This window comes from Chiloscyllium plagiosum, unplaced genomic scaffold, assembly GCF_037043375.1.
Source record: "Chiloscyllium plagiosum isolate Xiang-an unplaced genomic scaffold, Cpla_swu_hap1 HiC_scaffold_6, whole genome shotgun sequence".
NCBI lineage: Eukaryota > Metazoa > Chordata > Chondrichthyes > Orectolobiformes > Hemiscylliidae > Chiloscyllium > Chiloscyllium plagiosum.
In genome coordinates this window covers 108,615,924-108,640,473 of record NW_028270144.1, presented here as the reverse complement: position 1 = coordinate 108,640,473, position 24,550 = coordinate 108,615,924, and the positions used below count along the sequence as shown (strand labels likewise).

General features: G+C 45.0%; 1 protein-coding gene and 1 long non-coding RNA gene across 2 annotated transcripts in view; one reads left to right on the top strand and one right to left on the bottom strand.

The window, feature by feature from the left end:
• The window catches only part of mgat4a (alpha-1,3-mannosyl-glycoprotein 4-beta-N-acetylglucosaminyltransferase A), a 281,788-nt gene that overhangs the window by 201,349 nt on the left and 55,889 nt on the right, over positions 1 to 24,550 (bottom strand). The window lies entirely within an intron of this gene.
• The window catches only part of LOC148149836 (uncharacterized), a 43,834-nt gene continuing 22,346 nt past the window's right edge, over positions 3,063 to 24,550 (top strand). Inside the window, exons 1-3 of the long non-coding RNA XR_015757478.1 lie at positions 3,063 to 3,209; positions 17,502 to 17,596; positions 19,608 to 19,667. This is a non-coding gene — a long non-coding RNA (uncharacterized LOC148149836). The remainder of the gene's footprint in view (positions 3,210 to 17,501; positions 17,597 to 19,607; positions 19,668 to 24,550) is intronic.

The window sequence follows — 24,550 nt, the reverse complement described above, 5'->3', positions numbered from 1 at the left end:
ATGTGGTACCGAGGCAGGATATCATTTTGCCCCAGGACCAAGAGGAGGCCAAGATACCACACAGTGCCAGCCTGGTCTGAGGTTGTCACGTTTATTAGTGCAGTCTCAGCTGTTTGGAGAAACGCATAACAACTTGGGAAGAAGGTCAATGACCTTCCCTACTCTGCCAGCACTATGTGCCAACAGCTTCTCTCAATACCTCACACACAATATCTCTCTACTCCTGTACCCACCTCCTACCAAGGCTCATGTTCTACCACACTCACTATTGACTGCAACATTTTTTTCTCTCTGCACTGCATATGCTGTTTCCCAGTGAAATGGATATTAATGAGGGACCATGCACCTGACTCCCTGCATTCAGGTCCTGGTGTGCACACACTTCCTTCTGGCGTCTCCACTGGAAAACCTACAGCCACTATTTAGCTGTGCCTGAGAGCTAACCTTGCCATGCTCACTGCAAAACTGTCGTTGTTGCCTTAGGGAGTTGAGTTTTCAACACAGCACAGGAATTCAGCCTCGATTCCTGGGAATGGAATTTTCAATCTGAGTGCCAAATGGAAACATGGGTCCCTGGTCAGGACTGCCAACATTGGGCATGGTTACTCGGGAAATGGATTTCAAAGTCCGCATCTTATCTTAGTGATCACTTCAAACATACTGGATGGAAGCTAATAAGGGCAACAGGGCTGCCAACTGCAGAAGCAGAAATGGGCTCCATTTCCACTCACATGTCAGGACCCAGTGCCTATATAATTAAAAGGCAAGATGGAGGACACAGGAGGCATTCAATGAGAACTTTATTCAATTCCTTGTAGCTTTTCATCGAATCATAAAATCCCAATGTGGATGCAGGCCTTTCGCCCCTCAAAAGAGGACCCCACCCAAACTCATCCCACTATCCTATCCTTGCATTTCCCGTGGCCAATCTACCTTGCCTGCACGTACTTGGATTGTAGAAAGAATCCCATGCAGACACAGGGAGAATATGCAAACTCCTCTCAGACAGTTGCCTGAACATGGAATTGGACCCGGGTCCCTGGCGCAGTGAGGTAGCAGTGCTAACCACTGAGCCACCATTTCTTTCACCACACTTATACCATTCCCACCCCATTCCTGCTTCCAAACTACACTGTCTGTTGGTCCCCCTCCCATCTCATCATTCTTTTACATCCCAGTAATCCTGCACTCTGCCCCCATCTGTTCTCCCCTTCAGCTGCTTGTATGTCTGACCCGAGACAGGGCCAGCCCCATAGTTACATGTCACCTCCCTGAAACTTTGCCTCCAGTCCAGCAGGGCGGCATAGTGGCTAGGACTGCTACCTCACTGCATCAGGAACCCAGGTTCAATTCTGCCCTCGGGCAACTGTCTATGTGGAGTTTGCATGTTTTCCCAGTGTCTGCGTGGGTTCCCGCCTTCCCGTGCTCTGGTTTCCTCCCACAGTTCAGAGACATGCAGGTTAGGTGGATTAATCATGCTAAATTGTCCCTAATGTTCAGGGATGTATAGGTTGGGTGTATTGGCACCTTCATTCTGCATTTCCTTGCTGTTTCCTAATCCTCAAACACACTTAAGAAAACCATTCCCTTTGTGATGTACACTTCCAATGTCCTAACCCCACCCTGCCCTTTCCTTGAAGATGTCTAACCCCAGCATATAGATGCCCCCTCCCCTGATCCAACACCCTGCTCACCTGTTTAGTCCTTGTCCCTTCTAACCACGTTGGCCCACCTGGCCCCCTCTCCACTCTGCACCACAAGTTTTTCAACAGAAACAACTGCTTGCCACAGATTCAAACGGGCAAACTCAATTGTTGCCCACCATCTTTGAACAAGCATGCAACAGGAAGCACACAAGCTTCTTGTGTATGACTGGATCAATCTTTCAAATCCTTTTAAGTCATGAGTTTGCAAGGGATGCAAATGTCTTCAAAATAGGAAACTGCAGTGAATGGGGGGGGGGGGGGGGGGGGGGTGGTGAGGGGGGGAAGGCTCGACCGGCTGTTACAAAGCCGTTGACTTAATCTCTACATCTCAACCCCACCCACCCCCCCACCCTCCCTTGGGAAACCACTCTTACAGCTCACATCTCATGAAGCTTCCCCTGCCAGGCACACTGGCCATTCTTATAGGCTCCATTAAATACTGCCTACCCTGCCACAAAGACCCTCACTCAGGTGCTATGTTCCCACTCGCAGAATCCCCGTCCGGTTCATAAGGTTTTCCCACTGTTCTCCTTGCTTTCCAGAATCTCCTCAAAACTCTGTTTAAAGAGGCAGTGCTTTCAGCTTCCATTTCCACAACCCATTGTTTTGCTTCCTGTCCTTGTCTGTAAGCTCCAAAGGGCTTGGAAACGCTTTCCTCCAGATAAACAACACTAGCTGGAATCCAAGTAGTTGATGCTTAATTAACCCCTCACTTTTGAGTGGCATACTTTATACCCCCGCCCCATTCCCCCCCCCCCCCCCCCCCACACACACACACGAAAAGTGTAAAGCCCAGGTTCTAACAGTCCTGTAAAGCTACAAGTCCATAGTCCCAAAGTAAATGTCTTTTCATACAAAGATTAGCAGTGTAGACAAATAATGCTGCGATATTGTAACTTTTCTTTTTAAACTGTGTATGCTTGAGATCTCTGTTACAGCATTGTTCCATGTCTATCATGCGACACAGGATAATAGGACCCCCATCTGCATGGCCCCGAATAAAAATAAACTAAAGCAAACGTTGTGGTCTGTCTGGCTGCCAAAGTAACTTTCAAATCTAGGGAAAGCAATATTTTGTAGTTTGTTTTCTTTTGAATGCACACCCTGTGCTCAGCTTTGCAAATCATAAAAGGTCTGAACTTGACTAAACATGCAACTTCACTGGAAGTGTTGAATACTTTGTAACATACTTTGTTTTCTGACCATTGAATATTCCCAGTCGACATCCCTCAGGCAGCTCCACTCCTCTCATTCGGACATTAGATCATCCATTTTAATTGCTTCACCATAGACAGCAGTAACTTTGGTTATCAAGGCCTGAAGCTCTGAATTCCTCTCTTTATATCTACCCATTTCTCTACTGCCTTTTCCATTTGTCTTATAAAACACAAGTCTTTTTGATCATCTACACTAACGCCAAAGGCGGGGCAAAGAAAGCCAGAGATGCAAAAAATAATCAAAGATTGGAGTAATCGAGAGTTCTTGGAAGATTGCAGGATAAAGGTAGGTTGTGAGAACTTAATTCATATCGAAAATGGCAGTGATTATAAACACCGATGTGGCAAAGCAGCACATGACTACTTGCTTGGCATGTGCAGAGAGTATAGGATTCCTTTTGCTAACTCAATAAAGGGATCATTGTTACTCAAGTTTAAGGAAATTTGTTTAGACATTTTAACCCTGAAAGACTTAAGTTATCAAATTGACGAGACATAAATTAAGATTTTCAACATTTTGTGTGTTATTGGGATAGGTTGTGATTTTTCTGTGCTTAAGACGCCTTATTAAAGTTGGCATGTTTTTAAGTGCCAAATATGTGATGTAGCTTTAAGAAAAAGCTGAAGTTAAGACCATAAGACGTAAAAGCAGAAGTAGGCCATTCAGCCTAAGTATGGTCTGCCATTCAGTGAGGTCATGGCAGATCTGACAATCTTCAACTCTACTTTCCTGCCTTTTCCCCATACTCCACGATTTCCCCTTACTGATTAAAAACATGTCTATCTCAGCCTGAATACACCGAATGACCCAGCTTTAACAGCCTTCTGCGATAAAGAATTCCATAGTCACGACCCTCTGACAGAAGAGATTCCTCCCCATCTTGGTCTTAAAAGTTCAACCTGTTATTCTGAGGGAGGTTCCATCCTCTGGTCCTAGATTGGCCTACAGGGACAAACGATTCTTTCCACATCTACACTGACAAATTCCCTAAGAATCTTGCATATTTCAACAAATTTTCCCCTCATTCTTCTATATTCCACATGTACAGACCCAATCTAGTCAACCTCTCCTCATAAAGCAGTCCGTCCATATCTGGTATCAGACGAGTGAACCTTCTTTGGGCGACTGCCAATGTCAGAATGTTTTTCCTTTGATCAGGGGCCCATAACTGTTCACAATAATCCAACTGTAGTCTGCCCAGTGCCTTGTATAGTTTCAGCAAAACTTTCCTACTTTTGCACTCCATTCTCTTTGAAATAAAAGCTCAACATTCCATTCGCATTCCCTTTCACTTGAAAAACAAATGGTCACTAAGGTGACTTGAACACTTTGCGATTTATGATACAAATTATAGTTTAACAGTAGGACAGAAGCCAAGACTACAAAAATTAGCTAGTTACAAGGCTAGTCTTCAACCTGTATCTAGCGGAACCTCCCATTACAGATACAAACTAAAGTTAGCATTTTGAGGAGAAGCTCTAAGCATTCTGCCCATTGATTAAGAGTTGCAAAGTTTAGCTTCGAGCTTGTTACAGTGGTTAGCACTGCTGCCTCACAGACCAGGGACCTGGGATCGATTCTACTCTCAGGTGACAGTCTGTGTGGAGATTGCACCTTCACCCCATGTCTGCATGGGTTTCCTCCTACAGTTAAAGATATGCAGTTTGGGTGGATTGGTGCCATGCTAAATTGCTATGTAGTGTCCAGGGGTGTGCAGGCTAGGTGGGTTAGTTATAGGAAATGCAAGGTTACAGGGATGGGCAGGGGGAAATCTAGGTGGGATGCTTTTCAGACGGTTGTTGTGAACTTGATGGGCCAAATTGACTGCTTCCACACTGTAGGGATTCTATGTTGACATAGGTGCACATACTTGGGCTAAATCTTGTAAAGCTACCTGCAAAAGAATACAGGTAAAGGAGCTTCACAGATAAATTTGTATTTGCCATTTATCACAAGATTTTTGCTAAGTGGCATTTATTAAGAGAAACGTTTCTGAGCACTTGTGAAGGGCATTACCAATCGACAGGTATTCATCTCAGGTTGCTGCAAGAACAGAATGAACTAAAATAATTGCCACAGAATTATCAGAAGAATCCTAGATAAAGATCAGGAGATCCAATATAGAGAGTGTGGTTGAAGTAATAGTCTTGAACATATTAGTGTTGGAGATTACATTAAGCTTTGCCCAATCGGATGATGTCAGTGTTGGATAAGGAAATCAAGAGAATACCTCAGGATCAAAAAGGAGACAGATATGTCAAAAATATCTCTCAATAGTCTTAGCAACAATGTCTAATGAGATCATATAACTAATTGTTATCATGCAATAAATGACAGCTATAAACCGACTGGGCTTTCAGACCAGTCTGGGAAAGAGGAATAGGAGCACTATCCTTCCATCCACAAATAACAAACACTGGATTGTCAGGCCTCAATTAAATGCATTTATCGAGAATATAAAAACACCCAGCTGCCAAGGAAACATTTGGTCAGACAAAGTCTGGCTTGGTAAAGCTCAGCATTACTCATTTATGTAAAGCTACAATTTGAAATTGTGTGTGGGTGAGTGGCAACAGAGGATTTGGAGCAAGCAAATGGAGAGAGAGAGAGAGAGAGAGAGAGAGAGTGTATGAGTGCGTGGAGATCAAGAGGGTGAAGGTGAGAAGAGAAACACAAACACATGGCGAGAAAGCAAGAGACAGAGTGTGGAGAGAAAGCGTGAGAGTCATAAAGACGTACAGCATGGAAACAGACCCTTCAGTCCAACCCGTCCATGCCAACCAGATATCCCAACCCAATCTAGTCCCACCTGCTAGCACCCTGCCCATATCCCTCCAAGCCCTTCCTTTTCATATGGAGAAAGTGAGGTCTGCAGATGCTGGAGATCAGAGCTGAAAATGTGTTGCTGGAACAGCGCAGCAGATCAGGCAGCATCCAGGGAACAGGAGAATCGACGTTTCGGGCATAAGCCCTTCTTCAGGAAAGCATATATCCATCCAAATGCCTCTTAAATGTTGCAATTGTACCAGCCTCCACCACATCCTCTGGCAGCTCATTCCATACACGTACCACCCTCTGTGTGAAAACTTCTTATATCTTTCCCCTCTCACCCTAAGCCTATGCCCTCTAGTTCTGGACTCCCCGACCCCAGATAAAAGACTTTGCCTATTTATCCTATCAAGGCCCCTCATAATTTTGTAAACCTCTAAGGTCACCCCTCAGCCTCCGACACTCCAGGAAAAACAGCCCCAGCCTGTTCAGCCTCTCCCGATAGCTCAAATCCTCAAACCCTGGCAACATCTTTGTAAATCTTTTCTGAACCCATTCAAGTTTCACAACATCTTTCTGATAGGGAGGAGACCAGAATTGCACACAATATTCCAACAGTAGCCGAACCAATGTCCTGTACAGCCGCAACATGACCTCCCAACTCCTGTACTCAATACTCTGACTAATAAAGGAAAGCATACCAAATGCCTTCTTCACTATCCTATCTACCTGCGACTCCACTTTCAAGAAGCTATGAACCTGCACTCCAAGGTCTCTTTGTTCAGCAACACTCCCTAGGACCTTACCATTAAGTGTATAAGTCCTGCTAAGATTTGCTTTCCCAAAATGCAGCACCTCGCATTTATCTGAATTAAACTCCATCTGCCACTTCTCAGCCCATTAGCCCATCTGGTCCAGATCCTGTTGTAATCTGAGGTAACCCTCTTTGCTGTCCACTACACCTCCAATTTTTGGTGTCATCTGCAAACTTACTAACTGTATCTCTTATGCTCGCATCCAAATCATTTATGTAAATGACAAAAAGTAGAGGACCCAGCACCGATCCATGTGGCACTCCACTGGTCACAGGCCTCCTGTCTGAAAAACAACCCTCCACCACCACCACCCTCTATCTTCTACCTTTGAGCCAGTTCTGTATCAAAATGGCTAGTTCTCCCTTTATTCCATGAGATCTAACCATGCTAATCAGTCTCCCATAGGGAACCTTGTTGAACGCCTTACTAAAGTGGGGAGACACAGTGATGATGGGGGTTGGGGAGAGAGAAGGAGAAACAAAGGAGAGTGTGTGAGAGAGAGAGAGAGAGAGAAGAAAGTGAGGTCTGCAGATGCTGGAGATCAAAGTTGAAACTTTATTGCTGGAACAGCACAGCAGGTCAGGCAGCATCCAGGGAACAGGAGATTCGACGTTTCGGGCACAGGCCCTTCTTCAGGAATGAGCAGAGAGTGTTCAGCAAGAGAAGATAAAAGGTAGGGAGGAGGGACTTGGAGGAGGGGCGTTGGAAATGTGATAGGTGGAAAGAGGTCAAGGTGAGGGTGATAGGTCGGAGTAGGATGGAGGCGGAGAGGTCAAGAAGAAGACTGCAGGTCAGGAAGGCGGTGCCGGGCTGGAGGGATCCGGCTGAGACAAGGTGGGGGGAGGGGGGATGAAGAAACTGGTGAAGTCCAAGTTCATCCCCTGCGGTTGGAGGGTTCCCAGTCGGAAGATAAGACGCTCCTCCTCCGACCGTCGGGTTGTTGTGGTTTGGCGGTGGATGAGTCCAATGACCTGCATATCCTCGGTGGAGTGGGAGGGGGAGTTGAAATGCTGTGCTACAGGTGGTTGCTACCGACTCCCACAGCTACCTGGACTACACCTCCTCCCATCCTGCCCCCTGTAAAAACGCCATCCCATTCTCCCAATTCCTTCGTCTCCGCAGCATCTGCTCCCAGGAGGACCAGTTCAAAATACGTACAACACAGATGGCCTCCTTCTTCAAGGACCGCAATTTCCCCCCCAACGTGGTCGACGGTGCCCTCCACCGCATCTCCACAACTTCCCGCTCCTCCGCCCTTGAGCCCCGCCCCTCCAACCGCCACCAGGACAGAATCCCACTGGTCCTCACCTACCACCCCACCAATCTCCATGTACAGCGCATCATCCGCCGTCACTTCCGCCACCTCCAAACAGACCCCAGCACCAAGGATATATTTCCCTCCCCTCCCCTATCAGCTTTCCGTAGAGACCACTCCCTCCGCGACTCCCTTGTCAGATCCACACCCCCCACCGACCCAACCTCCACTCCCGGCACCTTCCCTTGCAACCGCAGGAGGTGCAACACTTGCGCCCACACCTCCCCCCTCACTTCTCTCCAAGGCCCCAAAGGAAACTTCCATATCCGCCACAGATTCACCTGCACCTCCACCCACATCATCTACTGCATCCGCTGCAGCCGGTGTGGTCTCCTCTATTTTGGGGAGACAGGCCGCCTACTTGCGGAGCGATTCAGAGAGCACCTCTGGGCCACCCGGACGAACCAACCCAACCAACCTGTAGCACAGCATTTCAACTCCCCCTCCCACTCCACCGAGGATATGCAGGTCATTCCCCTCTCACCCTAAGCCTATGCCCTCTAGTTCTGGACTCCCCGACCCCAGATAAAAGACTTTGCCTATTTATCCTATCAAGGCCCCTCATAATTTTGTAAACCTCTAAGGTCACCCCTCAGCCTCCGACACTCCAGGAAAAACAGCCCCAGCCTGTTCAGCCTCTCCCGATAGCTCAAATCCTCAAACCCTGGCAACATCTTTGTAAATCTTTTCTGAACCCATTCAAGTTTCACAACATCTTTCTGATAGGGAGGAGACCAGAATTGCACACAATATTCCAACAGTAGCCGAACCAATGTCCTGTACAGCCGCAACATGACCTCCCAACTCCTGTACTCAATACTCTGACTAATAAAGGAAAGCATACCAAATGCCTTCTTCACTATCCTATCTACCTGCGACTCCACTTTCAAGAAGCTATGAACCTGCACTCCAAGGTCTCTTTGTTCAGCAACACTCCCTAGGACCTTACCATTAAGTGTATAAGTCCTGCTAAGATTTGCTTTCCCAAAATGCAGCACCTCGCATTTATCTGAATTAAACTCCATCTGCCACTTCTCAGCCCATTAGCCCATCTGGTCCAGATCCTGTTGTAATCTGAGGTAACCCTCTTTGCTGTCCACTACACCTCCAATTTTTGGTGTCATCTGCAAACTTACTAACTGTATCTCTTATGCTCGCATCCAAATCATTTATGTAAATGACAAAAAGTAGAGGACCCAGCACCGATCCATGTGGCACTCCACTGGTCACAGGCCTCCTGTCTGAAAAACAACCCTCCACCACCACCACCCTCTATCTTCTACCTTTGAGCCAGTTCTGTATCAAAATGGCTAGTTCTCCCTTTATTCCATGAGATCTAACCATGCTAATCAGTCTCCCATAGGGAACCTTGTTGAACGCCTTACTAAAGTGGGGAGACACAGTGATGATGGGGGTTGGGGAGAGAGAAGGAGAAACAAAGGAGAGTGTGTGAGAGAGAGAGAGAGAGAGAAGAAAGTGAGGTCTGCAGATGCTGGAGATCAAAGTTGAAACTTTATTGCTGGAACAGCACAGCAGGTCAGGCAGCATCCAGGGAACAGGAGATTCGACGTTTCGGGCACAGGCCCTTCTTCAGGAATGAGCAGAGAGTGTTCAGCAAGAGAAGATAAAAGGTAGGGAGGAGGGACTTGGAGGAGGGGCGTTGGAAATGTGATAGGTGGAAAGAGGTCAAGGTGAGGGTGATAGGTCGGAGTAGGATGGAGGCGGAGAGGTCAAGAAGAAGACTGCAGGTCAGGAAGGCGGTGCCGGGCTGGAGGGATCCGGCTGAGACAAGGTGGGGGGAGGGGGGATGAAGAAACTGGTGAAGTCCAAGTTCATCCCCTGCGGTTGGAGGGTTCCCAGTCGGAAGATAAGACGCTCCTCCTCCGACCGTCGGGTTGTTGTGGTTTGGCGGTGGATGAGTCCAATGACCTGCATATCCTCGGTGGAGTGGGAGGGGGAGTTGAAATGCTGTGCTACAGGTGGTTGCTACCGAATCCCACAGCTACCTGGACTACACCTCCTCCCATCCTGCCCCCTGTAAAAACGCCATCCCATTCTCCCAATTCCTTCGTCTCCGCAGCATCTGCTCCCAGGAGGACCAGTTCAAAATACGTACAACACAGATGGCCTCCTTCTTCAAGGACCGCAATTTCCCCCCCAACGTGGTCGACGGTGCCCTCCACCGCATCTCCACAACTTCCCGCTCCTCCGCCCTTGAGCCCCGCCCCTCCAACCGCCACCAGGACAGAATCCCACTGGTCCTCACCTACCACCCCACCAATCTCCATGTACAGCGCATCATCCGCCGTCACTTCCGCCACCTCCAAACAGACCCCAGCACCAAGGATATATTTCCCTCCCCTCCCCTATCAGCTTTCCGTAGAGACCACTCCCTCCGCGACTCCCTTGTCAGATCCACACCCCCCACCGACCCAACCTCCACTCCCGGCACCTTCCCTTGCAACCGCAGGAGGTGCAACACTTGCGCCCACACCTCCCCCCTCACTTCTCTCCAAGGCCCCAAAGGAAACTTCCATATCCGCCACAGATTCACCTGCACCTCCACCCACATCATCTACTGCATCCGCTGCAGCCGGTGTGGTCTCCTCTATTTTGGGGAGACAGGCCGCCTACTTGCGGAGCGATTCAGAGAGCACCTCTGGGCCACCCGGACGAACCAACCCAACCAACCTGTAGCACAGCATTTCAACTCCCCCTCCCACTCCACCGAGGATATGCAGGTCATTCCCCTCTCACCCTAAGCCTATGCCCTCTAGTTCTGGACTCCCCGACCCCAGATAAAAGACTTTGCCTATTTATCCTATCAAGGCCCCTCATAATTTTGTAAACCTCTAAGGTCACCCCTCAGCCTCCGACACTCCAGGAAAAACAGCCCCAGCCTGTTCAGCCTCTCCCGATAGCTCAAATCCTCAAACCCTGGCAACATCTTTGTAAATCTTTTCTGAACCCATTCAAGTTTCACAACATCTTTCTGATAGGGAGGAGACCAGAATTGCACACAATATTCCAACAGTAGCCGAACCAATGTCCTGTACAGCCGCAACATGACCTCCCAACTCCTGTACTCAATACTCTGACTAATAAAGGAAAGCATACCAAATGCCTTCTTCACTATCCTATCTACCTGCGACTCCACTTTCAAGAAGCTATGAACCTGCACTCCAAGGTCTCTTTGTTCAGCAACACTCCCTAGGACCTTACCATTAAGTGTATAAGTCCTGCTAAGATTTGCTTTCCCAAAATGCAGCACCTCGCATTTATCTGAATTAAACTCCATCTGCCACTTCTCAGCCCATTAGCCCATCTGGTCCAGATCCTGTTGTAATCTGAGGTAACCCTCTTTGCTGTCCACTACACCTCCAATTTTTGGTGTCATCTGCAAACTTACTAACTGTATCTCTTATGCTCGCATCCAAATCATTTATGTAAATGACAAAAAGTAGAGGACCCAGCACCGATCCATGTGGCACTCCACTGGTCACAGGCCTCCTGTCTGAAAAACAACCCTCCACCACCACCACCCTCTATCTTCTACCTTTGAGCCAGTTCTGTATCAAAATGGCTAGTTCTCCCTTTATTCCATGAGATCTAACCATGCTAATCAGTCTCCCATAGGGAACCTTGTTGAACGCCTTACTAAAGTGGGGAGACACAGTGATGATGGGGGTTGGGGAGAGAGAAGGAGAAACAAAGGAGAGTGTGTGAGAGAGAGAGAGAGAGAGAAGAAAGTGAGGTCTGCAGATGCTGGAGATCAAAGTTGAAACTTTATTGCTGGAACAGCACAGCAGGTCAGGCAGCATCCAGGGAACAGGAGATTCGACGTTTCGGGCACAGGCCCTTCTTCAGGAATGAGCAGAGAGTGTTCAGCAAGAGAAGATAAAAGGTAGGGAGGAGGGACTTGGAGGAGGGGCGTTGGAAATGTGATAGGTGGAAAGAGGTCAAGGTGAGGGTGATAGGTCGGAGTAGGATGGAGGCGGAGAGGTCAAGAAGAAGACTGCAGGTCAGGAAGGCGGTGCCGGGCTGGAGGGATCCGGCTGAGACAAGGTGGGGGGAGGGGGGATGAAGAAACTGGTGAAGTCCAAGTTCATCCCCTGCGGTTGGAGGGTTCCCAGTCGGAAGATAAGACGCTCCTCCTCCGACCGTCGGGTTGTTGTGGTTTGGCGGTGGATGAGTCCAATGACCTGCATATCCTCGGTGGAGTGGGAGGGGGAGTTGAAATGCTGTGCTACAGGTGGTTGCTACCGACTCCCACAGCTACCTGGACTACACCTCCTCCCATCCTGCCCCCTGTAAAAACGCCATCCCATTCTCCCAATTCCTTCGTCTCCGCAGCATCTGCTCCCAGGAGGACCAGTTCAAAATACGTACAACACAGATGGCCTCCTTCTTCAAGGACCGCAATTTCCCCCCCAACGTGGTCGACGGTGCCCTCCACCGCATCTCCACAACTTCCCGCTCCTCCGCCCTTGAGCCCCGCCCCTCCAACCGCCACCAGGACAGAATCCCACTGGTCCTCACCTACCACCCCACCAATCTCCATGTACAGCGCATCATCTGCCGTCACTTCCGCCACCTCCAAACAGACCCCAGCACCAAGGATATATTTCCCTCCCCTCCCCTATCAGCTTTCCGTAGAGACCACTCCCTCCGCGACTCCCTTGTCAGATCCACACCCCCCACCGACCCAACCTCCACTCCCGGCACCTTCCCTTGCAACCGCAGGAGGTGCAACACTTGCGCCCACACCTCCCCCCTCACTTCTCTCCAAGGCCCCAAAGGAAACTTCCATATCCGCCACAGATTCACCTGCACCTCCACCCACATCATCTACTGCATCCGCTGCAGCCGGTGTGGTCTCCTCTATTTTGGGGAGACAGGCCGCCTACTTGCGGAGCGATTCAGAGAGCACCTCTGGGCCACCCGGACGAACCAACCCAACCAACCTGTAGCACAGCATTTCAACTCCCCCTCCCACTCCACCGAGGATATGCAGGTCATTGGACTCATCCACCGCCAAACCACAACAACCCGATGGTCGGAGGAGGAGCGTCTTATCTTCCGACTGGGAACCCTCCAACCGCAGGGGATGAACTTGGACTTCACCAGTTTCTTCATCCCCCCTCCCCCCACCTTGTCTCAGCCGGATCCCTCCAGCCCGGCACCGCCTTCCTGACCTGCAGTCTTCTTCTTGACCTCTCCGCCTCCATCCTACTCCGACCTATCACCCTCACCTTGACCTCTTTCCACCTAAGAGAGAGAGAGAGACAGAGAGTGTGAGGAGAGAAAGAGTAAGACCGGGAAGAAAGAGACAGCAAAGGGGAGAATGAGAGAAAAAAGGGGGGGGGGGGGCGGTAGGGAGAATGAGTGAGAAGGGAGAACATGTAAGAGAGATTAGAAAGAATGAGAGAGAGTGAGAGTGGGGAGAACAGAGAGAGTGTGGGGAGAATGAGACAGAATAGAGAGAATGAGAGAAAGGGAGAGCGGAGAGAACGAGAGGGAGGGAGAGTGGGGAGAAGGTGAGAGAAAGAGTGGGGAGAGGGAATTGGGAGAAAGAGAGAGAGAAATTGGGGAAAGATCGGGACAGTGTGAAGAAAGAGAGTAGGAACAGAGTGCAGAGCGCGAAGGTGAAAGGTGGGGAGAGTAAAGGAGAACAGAAGAGTAAAGGGGAAGGGGGACAGGGGAGAGTAGACCGACCACACTGCAGGTGAGGAGTGTAGCTTCAGCAGCTAAGGACCACCTGGGAAGCATGTGTACCAATATAACCCATTGGCATTGAAGTCTTAAAGCTACATTAGAGATAGATTTGCTTGGATAAAATCTTAAAGTGTATTGTCATTGAAGTGGTCACATTCAAGGAACTAAGGTTAGAAGACAACAGGGCAGTAAGATAAACAGACATAAGTTCAACTTGCATTTCATTCTATGCAACTATGAGTGAAATGTTAAGTACCAATTTTTTATTGTCCAATAAACCTCATTAGCTTGCATTCTGAATTAATGATTGCCACTTTGCCAATAGATTTTTTTCTTACTTTGACGTTTAGTAGTGAGGCCAAGTCCCTACAAGTTGCCTTTCAGGTGTCAAACAAAGCTGGAATGAGTTGTTACCAACAGCTGGATGACAAGCCCTGACTGAGAAGAAACTTTATGGAAAGGATCTGGAATACCACAATCTAAAAAATGTTAATTATATCTGTGATCAGTGGCACATCTCTTTATCGCTGTCAGCGTTTCCAGTTAAGACCTTTCAAACAAACATGGAAAAAGTTGTTGGATTAGATTGATCACAGTCTTGTGCCTAGTCTATGTCACACATAACAATCCTTAACCATTCAGTCAGCTCTAACCCGAGGGACATCAACTGACAGTGACGAAAAGACAATCTTTTCATATGGATCTACTGAATGATCCAAGTTACAAAGGAGTAGATAGAATCTTAGCATTCATTGATCTGACTGCCACATGACATTTACTGACATTGTCACTTCTTACAAACTTTAAGGCCTCGGTGGTTTCCATTTTTAATTTACCCTTTGGGAATATCCTGCATAAAATGACATAAAATGTAAAATTCCTGAATTAAAGACGTTTCTCATGCTCTGTTCCAAATTTCCACTCTTCTAAACTTAAAGCAGCATTATTTAAACGGCTATTGAATAGTCTTTGCTAATTAATTTACTTTGGAGACAGTTGCCAAAGGCTGTTTTCTCCATTTTCAACTATTTTGGTTAATGAAGGAATAAACACTTTCTGACTGTACATCCTTGTGTCACACTAGCCATAATGGGAAGGAAGACTGATTTCATGCACATTATCCATTGATTCCATTAGATATGTGCTAGGCCCTTCACTTAAGCATATTATTACAAGTAAGAAACCTCTTTACACACTGCTTGGGCATTTGAACACAAAGCTAACTTAAATTTCACCCACAGATACTACCTATCTCGAAAATTTTCAGTGAGGCACTTTTTTGAACTTATTCTTGTATGGGATACGGGTGTCGCTGGCAAGGTGAACATTTGTTACTTGTCCCTAATTCCTTTTTGAACTGAGTGAGTTGCTGGATCATTTCAGAGGACAGTTATGAGTCAATGATATTGGTATAGGTCTGGAGTTACACGGAGGCTAGGCCAGGTAAAGATGGCAGATTTCATTCCCTGAAGAACATTAATGAACCAGGCGGGTGTTATTGATGTCAGGGCCAAAGATCATGAAGACAAAACCACCCCCAAAATCTGTAATCTCTACCATAGATTTTGCTTCTGTTTCATTGAAAATGGAAAACCTTGCTGGACCCAAAACTTGAGGCTGATCACCACGATTATATTCCCTGGGGATTTTGGATCCCTGCTATTATATAGTCAAACCAGCTAAAGCTGGCACAAGTGACCTGGAGGTGACCCAGCTGTTTTTGACCAGCTTCAGAAAAGGGAAAATATCAGCACCCATTAGATTGAAATGAGTCTTAATGTCTTTACAGATAACCTGTCATCTCAATGTGGGAATGCGAATTGGAGATGTAAAACCACATTGTTAGCCTCATGAACTTCCAATTTGCCTACTGAGATGGGCCATCAGCAACTGAAACACCTGACATTGTCACATGAATGAAATCGGAACTAGTTGAATTGATTTTGAAATTCCAAGTCAGTTGCTCCAGAGGGAGAGTAAACTCCAGGTATAAAGGCGCTGGCAGCCTGCCTCAGACTCTCCAGCTTTGTCTTCAAGTTGCTGCTGCCAAGAAAAATACACTTCACCTACATGACAGATGGTCCACTGGGCTCAGCTCACAAAGGATACTATTATTGGACACTAACGTATAGGAAGCTGGAACTCACGTGTACTCATATTGAATACTTCTGAAGTTACAAAAACTTGTAAATTATTACATATCTCCTCTCCTGTCTCACCTCCCTTTCTTTCCTGAATGCTTGTTTGCATTGATGGAGCAGCAAGACAATTCTCCCACGTTCTCAATGTATTGTTAATAAACCCAATCCTTGATTTCATCTCAAAAGCTTTTACCTCAAAAATCGGAATCCAAAAACCAGAATGTACAAAGTACCTGTCCTTCCTTAGTAAGGGATAAGAATAAAATGGGAAGGGAGCAAATTTAACAAAATCTTGCTGTCTTGAGAGAGGAAAAGCGATCAGAATTTAAATCCACCCTTCCATTACTCCTTTGACAATGACAATTGATGGTCACAATTACGGAGACTAGTTTTAAATTCCAGATTATTATTTTATTTAAATTCAGCAGCTACCTAGCTGAAGCAGTGTCTCCTGGATTACTAGTCCAGTAACATTGCAACTATATTACAAACTTCCCCATTGCATGATTTCAGTTTCAATGACAATGTTTAATCAAATCATTGATTAGATTAAACCCATAATGATTAGTTGAAATCCTGTCCTCAAAATCATTGTAATTCATACTGCACTACAGAAGAACAAACACTAATGTTTTTCCAATACTGTGGAACACAACACGATATACACAGATTCATGTGCACTGAATTAAAATGAAAACTCATTGGTAGGGCCAATTCCCAATTTATTCACTGAATCTCGAAAATTGGAATTCCTTAGTAACTTCAGACTCGGTGACAATCTACAGGTCTTCAAAATTCAACCTTGGCAACAGTTAATCAATGACTTCTCAATTTATTATGACTTCTACTCTTTTCAAATGTTATGATACAGAGCTTTACGCTTCAGTTAGCTTCCACTGAATTTCTTATTTAACCAAAGAAGGTGTGGAAAACAGGACCAAGTTTTCCCATGAAACTTCAGAAGGTACAGTGACAATCTGCTACTTGAACAAAGTAAAATACAATAGGATATTAAATTCTGCCTTGTTTCTTTCTACAGCTCTCAATGTCTTTCCCAAGCTAGAAGAATACCACAAATGATTTACAATTGAATATTTATCAATCTGAATTCTACTTTATATTATTTTCATTGACTATTTCTCATGGTATTTGTAGCACAGAAACATGACACAGTGCCCAACTGGTCTGTGTCAAACTTCACATTCGACATGAACCCTTTAGAACATAGAACATAACAATGCAGTACAGGCCCTTTGGCCCTCAATGTTGTGCCAATCTGTGCAACCAATCTGAAGCCCATCTAACCTACACTATTTCATTTTCATCCATATGTCTATCCAATGACCATTTAAATGCCCTTAAAGTTGACGAGTGTAATTCTGTTACAGACAGTGCATTCCACACCCCTACTACTCTCTGAGTAAAGAAACTACCTCTGAGATCTGTCCTTTATCTATCACCCCTCAAATTAAAGCTATGTCCCCTCATGCCAGCCATCACCATCTGAGGAAAAAGGTTTCACTGTCCACCCTATCTAATCCTCTGATTATCTTATATGTCTCAATTAAATTACCTCTCAACCTTACTCTCTCTAACCCTTTCCCACCTTAATTCATGAAAGCTATTCAGCATGTTGTTGTAATCTCTTCCCCTTTGTGTACTTATCTGGCTTCCCCTTAAATGTAGCTATGCTATTTTTTTCAATACAGCACATGGTAGCAAGATCACATTCTAAACTTCAGTTATTAAGATGGCTGATTTTCAGGTGCAACCACTATAACTTGTATGTTTACAAAAGCATAACAATTATATTCTCCTGCAGCATCCTTCATGGAATGTCAGAAGAAGCAACACAGTCAGTTCTGAAGATGTTTTATAACATGAAGTCGATAACAGCAGGGTCAATGATTTACACAGGTAGTTCACATTCCAGTTTTGCTAAAATTATAGCTTGGAACTTCTGATGCTTTGGGAATTTAACTCAATAATTCTAATCACTTTCCTGTCAAAGTTAAAACTGAGTTTTTTTTAGTGTATTATTTTAGCTGTGCTTTTATTCTATTAACTACTTTAAGCTGGGGATATACAACATTGTGGACTAGAGTCATGGACTTATAGAGATGTACAGTACGGAAACAAACCCTTCAGTTCAACACGTCCATGCTGAGCAGTTATCCTAAATTAATCTAGTCCCATTTGCCAGCACTTGGCCCATATCCCTCAATGCCTTATTCATGTACCCATCTAAATGCCTTTTAAATGTTGTAATTGTACCAACCTCCACTACCTCTTCGGGCAGCTCATTCCATACACACACTACCCTCTGCATGAAAAGGTTGCCCCTTAGTTCCCTTTTAAGTCTTTGCCCTCGCACCTTAAACCCATGCCTTCTTGTTTTGGACTCTACTACCTTGGGGAAAAGACTTTGGCTATTCACTTTATCCCTGCCCCTCATGATGTTAAAAACCCCTCAGCCTCCAACATTTCAGGGAAAATTGCCCCAGCCTATTCAGCCTTTCCCTGTAGCTCAAACCCTGGCAACATCCCTGTAAATCTCTTCTGAACCCTTTCAAGTTTCGCAACAACTTTCCTAAAGCAAGGAGACCAGAATTGAATGCAGTATTCCAATTGTGGCCTAAACCAATGTCCTGTACAGCTGCAAAATTACTTCCCAACTTCCATACTCAATGCACTGACTAATAAAACATTGGGAGTTAGTCTAGGTAACAGGTATTTAACATTACTGGATAGTGAGAAGGTGAGGTTTAGCTGAACTGCAGGTGTGGAAAGGGTTTGATCCTGGTCTTTGTCAGCACTAGAATGCTGAGTCCTGGACCTGAACTCACCAGGAATGATGGAATGTGTCTGACTTTGGGTTCTAGATTGTTGAGAGGTGAAGGAAAGACATCCAGTGTGTGCAGCACTAGTTTATAATGTTTGCTGTGATTATAGTAAACATTGGCTGTTAATATTCAACTTTTACCATCTGATGTAAATACCCAAGAATTTCATGGGTTTAATTTGCAGTTAAGAAGGGTGATACTGACCTAAAATGGCTGTTGTGCTTACCTGACAACCAGAGGTCAACTGCATAGAACACATGAAATTAGTGTAACAGAATACCATTTTAATTAAGAAAAAAGTACAGAAATTTAGTGAGGTGCCAAAAAATCCACATCTCTTGTTTTACTGACACTTGCAATTGACTTCACATATTGGCAGACAAAAGATAATTCTGTCTGAAAAAGATAATGCAGCCAGACACAGGGTGTACAAACAAATCTTATTTCAGTAGCTTGCTTTTGAGCAGCAAGAGAAAGTAACATGGACTGATAATAGCCAGGATACTGAAAACTCTTCTCTCCCTCTCTTTCTCATCCTCAAAACCCAGAGCCCTGTGCAAAACAACAACTATTCAGGGAGAACTCAAGATCTACAAGTTTGAGCCATACTGAAGAAACAAGACAACATCAAAATAGTTGAGAATCCTGTTTAAGATCTAATACTGCATGGATTCTCCGAACTTTAAATTACAACTGTCTTTACAATCCTGCCTGTATAGATACCACTCCTTTTACTTTTTAAGCTTATTACCCAATTTGCTTGGGTGTTAATGTTCTAATTTTTTTTCCAAATAACAGGTAATAATATTTCTCTTATTGTGAATCAAGAAACCCTTGGAATTGGCTCCTTCATTTTCATCGAGTTAACTTAATTTTAATTGAACTCAGTTGATTGCTCGCTAAAAATAATTAAAATAAATAGTTGTTGCAACTGACACAGTGGATTAAAAAGAAAAGGGCTAGTCACTGTTCCTCACCTGGTTGTAACATTTTCCAAGATATCTTTAGAGACATTAAATTGGTACTTTTCATATTCTCTCCCCTTCACAAAAATCACTAATTAGACAATTTAAATCTTCCAACAGCAAACAAGCAATGGTCAACATTAAGGAAAGAATAAATTTGTGCTTATCGGGAACCTTCAGGTATTCCAAATAATTTTCTGCTCCATTAACTCCTTTTGTTGCATAATTACTTCCCAGACATAAGATGTAGGATATAGCAGCAGTAGGAGGCCATTCAGTCTTTAAACCAGCTCTGCTGGAATTAAGATCATGACTGATCTGGCTGCCATCTCAATTCCAATTTCCTGCCTGAGTAACTTGTGTCACAGCAGTCCAAAACAAGAAGGCATGGAAAGTGAGATCTAACAGATAAGGAGATAGATTACAGTACTATGGAAACTTTCATTCTGTTTCTCTCTCCGTGGATGCTGCCAGATCTGCCAAGCTTCCCCAGCATTCTCTTGTTTCAGATCTCCCCCATCCACAGGGTTTTGCTTTTATTCCGTTTAGATTACTATTTAATTCAATTTTGATTGTGTTGGTGACACAATAAATATTGCCAGGGCAGGGGGATGGACACACTTGGTCTTTCTTTGAGTAATAGTGGCACGGTGACTCAGTGGTTAGCACTGAGGGATCCGAGCTCGATTCCACCTTTGGGCAGCTGTGTGGAGTTTGCACATTCTTTTGCCTGTCTCGGTTTCCTCTGGGTGCCCCGGTTTCCTCCCAAAATCCAAAGATGTGCATGTTAGGTGGATTGGCCATGCTAAATTGTCCCATAGAGTCCAGGGATGTGCAAGCTAGGTGGATTAGCATGGGAAATGCAGGGTTACAGGGATAGGGTGGGGGCGGGTGGGTCCGGAGGGGATGCTCTTTGGAGGGTTGGGTGGACTCAACGGACCGACTGGTCTGTTTCCATACTGTAGGGATCCTGTAATTCTTAGCTGAATCTGTGATTCTGTGAATGCCTTGGGTTTTTTCAAGTTAGCTTGATGGGACATTAAATGCATGAGTGGCAGTAGCAATATGACAATTATGCAGTACTCCCCCTCAGTCCACTGTAAAAGCATCAACCTACATTGTGCACGGAGGTATCTGGAGTGTGCAGAAATACCACAAGGCTGAATTTTACAACACTCTGGCTGCGTGTAATCTCCATTAAGTTTCATAGACGGCTTTTCTCCCCGAGGCCTGGGGTGTTTTCTCATGCTATCGTCCCAAACCTGCCTCATTAATTCCCTGCACGAGCTCTATGGCATCCCTTTCACTTGATTCTTACTGTAGCCCAGTGCTTTCACTGGTGGGAGATCTTGGAATAGACCGGCATCCCTGGCACTGATGACATATTTAAACTGCCTTTTGCAACAGGTCAAATGCTGACCTTCTGTAAGACTGCACACACATTTGAAATGAGTTCTGTGCACTTGGCTTAAACAGCCAAAAAAAAAATCTTCATTCACGCCCTCAAAGTATCCATGTAATTTGAATTTTTTCTTCTGTGCTTACATGACGAACAAATGTACAAATCACTTTCTGATGACTCAGAGTTGGGTATTAAAGAGAGTTGTGAAGAGAAGACAATGAGTCAGCAAAGGGATGGACGGGTTAAATAATTGGTAATGAGGGAAAATCTGAGTTGTCCAATTTGGTGGGAAGATTTAATTGAAGAGAGATTATACAAGGTGCAGTACAGGAGAATCTGAGTGCCCTTGTAAATGGGTCACAAGAGTTAACATACGAGTCCTATATGAATTTTGAAGGCAAGCAGAATATTGGCCTTTATAGCGGGAGAGAAGGAACATAAACGTAGAGGTGCCCTGCTACAACTGTACAGGGCATTGGTAAGATCATGGCTAGACATTTGCATAAAGGTTTGGTTTTCTTATTTCGGAAGGGATACACTTGCATTGGAGGCAGTTCAGAGAAGAAGCATTAGGCTGATTCCTAGGGTTGAAGGGAATGTCTTATGTCATTAGAATTTAGCAGAATGAAAAATGATTTTATTTAAACACCTATATTAAAGAAAAAGAGCAAATTTGACAAAGTAGATGCTAATAAGTGTTTTCCCCCTTGGGGGAAATCTAGAACTTGGCGGCATGATTTCAAATTAAATGGAGTCTCACTTAAGGTGGAAGATCTTCTTCCAGTAGTCATTAATTTTTAAAGAGTTCTGTATTCCCAGAGTGGCCACAGAGGCTAGATCTTTGACCATACTCAAAGCTAGGTTAGATTTTTGATTTATGAAGGATTCACAAGTTATGGGGAGTAAGCAGGAAAATGGATTTAAGGCTGTAATCAGGTCAGCTGTAATCACTGAATGAATACTTTTCGTCAGTATTCAATCAGGAACAGGACATTGTTGTCAATGTGAATACTGAGTCACAATTAAGTAGAATGGATGGCTTTGAGGTATGTAGAGAAGAGGTGTTGGAAATTCTGGAAAGGGTGAAAATAGATAAGTTCCCTGGGCCTGATGGCATTTATCCTAGGATTCTCTGGGAAGCAAGGGAGGAGATTGCAGAGCCATTGGCCTTGATTTTTATGTCCTCGTTGTCTACAGGAGTAGTGCCAGAAGATTGGAGGCTAGCAAATGTGGTTCCCTTGTTCAAGAAGGGGAGTAGGGATAACCCTAGTAACTATAGGCCGGTGAGTCTCACTTCTGTTGTGGGCAAAATCTTAGAGAGAATTATAAGGGATAGGATTTATGAACATCTGGATAGGAATAATGTGATCAAGGATAGTCAGCATGGTTTTGTGAAGGGCAGGTCGTGCCTCACGAACCTTATTGAATTCTTTGAGAAGGTGACTAAGGAGGTGGACGAGGGGAAAGCGGTAGATGTGGTGTATATGGATTTTAGTAAGGCGTTTGATAAGGTTCCCCATGGTAGACTACTGCACAAAATACGGAGGTATGGCATTGAGGATGAGTTGGAGGTTTGGATTAGGAGTTGGCTGGCTGGAAGAAGACAGAGGGTAGTAGTTGATGGCAAAGGTTCAACTTGGAGTGCCATCACTAGCGGTGTTCTGCAAGGATCTGTTTTGGGACCATTGCTGTTTGTCATTTTTATAAATGACCTGGAGGAAGGGCTAGAAGGTTGGGTGAGCAAGTTTGCGGATGATACGAAAGTCGGAGGAATTGTAGACAGTGAGGAAGGATGTGGCAGGTTACAGCAGGATATAGATAAGCTGCAGAACTGGGCAGAAAGGTGGCAAATGTAGCTAAGTGTGAGGTGATTCACTTTGGTAAGAGTAACAAAAAGATGGGGTACTGGGCTAATGGTCGGATACTTGGTAGTGTGGATGAGCAGAGGGATCTTGGTGTCCATGTACACAGATCTTTGAAAGTTGCCACCCAGGTAAATAGTGCGGTGAAGAAGACATATGGCGTACTGGCTTTTATTGGTAGAGGAATTGAGTTCCGGAGTACTGAGGTCATGTTGCAGTTGTATAAGACTCTGGTGCGGCCGCATCTGGAGTATTGTGTGCAGTTTTGGTCGCCATACTATAGGAAGGATGTGGAGGCACTGGAACGGGTGCAGAGGAGGTTTACCAGGATGTTGCCTGGTATGGTAGAAAGACCGTATGAGGAAAGGCTGAGGCACTTGGGGTTGTTTTCATTGGAGAAAAGAAGGTTTAGGGGTGACTTGATAGAGGTGTACAAGATGATTAGGGGTTTAGATAGGGTCGACAGTGAGAATCTTTTTCCACGTATGGAGTCAGCTATTACAAGGGGGCATAGCTTTAAATTAAGGGGGGGGGTAGGTATAGGACAGATGTTAGGGGTAGGTTCTTTACTCAGCGAGTCGTGAGTTCATGGAATGCCCTGCCAGTAGCAGTGGTGGACTCTCCCTCATTTTGGGCATTTAAGCGGGCATTGGATAGGCATATGGAGGATAGTGGGCTAGTGTAGGTTAGGTGGGCTTGGATCGGCGCAACATCAAGGGCCGAAGGGCCTGTACTGCGCTGTATTCTTCTATGTTCTATGTTCTATGATCTTATTGAGAGGCAGAACAAGCTCAATGGATGAAAGGGTTTACTCAGAGTCATACAGTGCAGAAACAGACCTTTGGTTCAACTCATCCATACTAACCAAGTTTCCCAACTAGTCCCATTTGCCTGTGTTTAGCCCATATCCTTCTAAATCTTTCTGATTCATGTACTGTTATGAAGATGTGGGTATACTGTGCCTATAAGAAAGTCAAAAGCTAGCGGAACTTTGACAGCACCAAGTGTTCTGAACAAGATATAATGTAACATATGGTCCAGCAGCTAGTGTGATTGGTTGCCTGGAGACAAAAAAAAAATTGAATTAGGCCAATCAGTTTAAATTATCCCCCTCCCAAAAAAAACCAAGCTCCAATCATGTTTGAATTTAGTAAATTGACAATATTAAAGGCCAAGTGACACAATTTGATGCTTTGGTGGTATAAGAGCGAGGAAAATTGAACAGTTAGGAGGAGGACTGCCAAAAGACCAACAGATGTAGACTACTAGTCAGAACTGTCTGAGAGGTACCTGTCTAGAGAAGGAGTTTGCACAGAGAAGAACATCAACACTGACCTGGAGAACAAATCTACAGATAAAGGTATGACAGCTGGCTGGTTTTGAAATTTGACATTTTTGGTAAGTCTTACCAAAGATTTTATCAGACTAGTTAGGCAGGTTAAAGGAATGAGTTGTAAATAGTTGTTAGTTAATTATTCTCTATTACACTTCAAGAAATAAAGTTGTCAATTTGTACTATAAATAGCTGTTGGCCTTTCGAATTTTCACAGATTACCCCATGAGGTAATTCTTATGTTTGTCCCATGTCATAACAGTCTGGGAGCTTTCGTCCGAGATTTGAACTGGTTTAGAAAGATTTGAATAGATTTGGGGGTACAAAAAAATCCAGATTTAAACACTTGCAGGCTAGTGTCCGAGATCTTTAAATAAAACATTGGTGAGGCAATTTATTTAATATCGGTGCCTTGTGGTTAATTAAATTAAAACGGAGAGAAATGGCTCTTAAAGAGGTTCTTGGA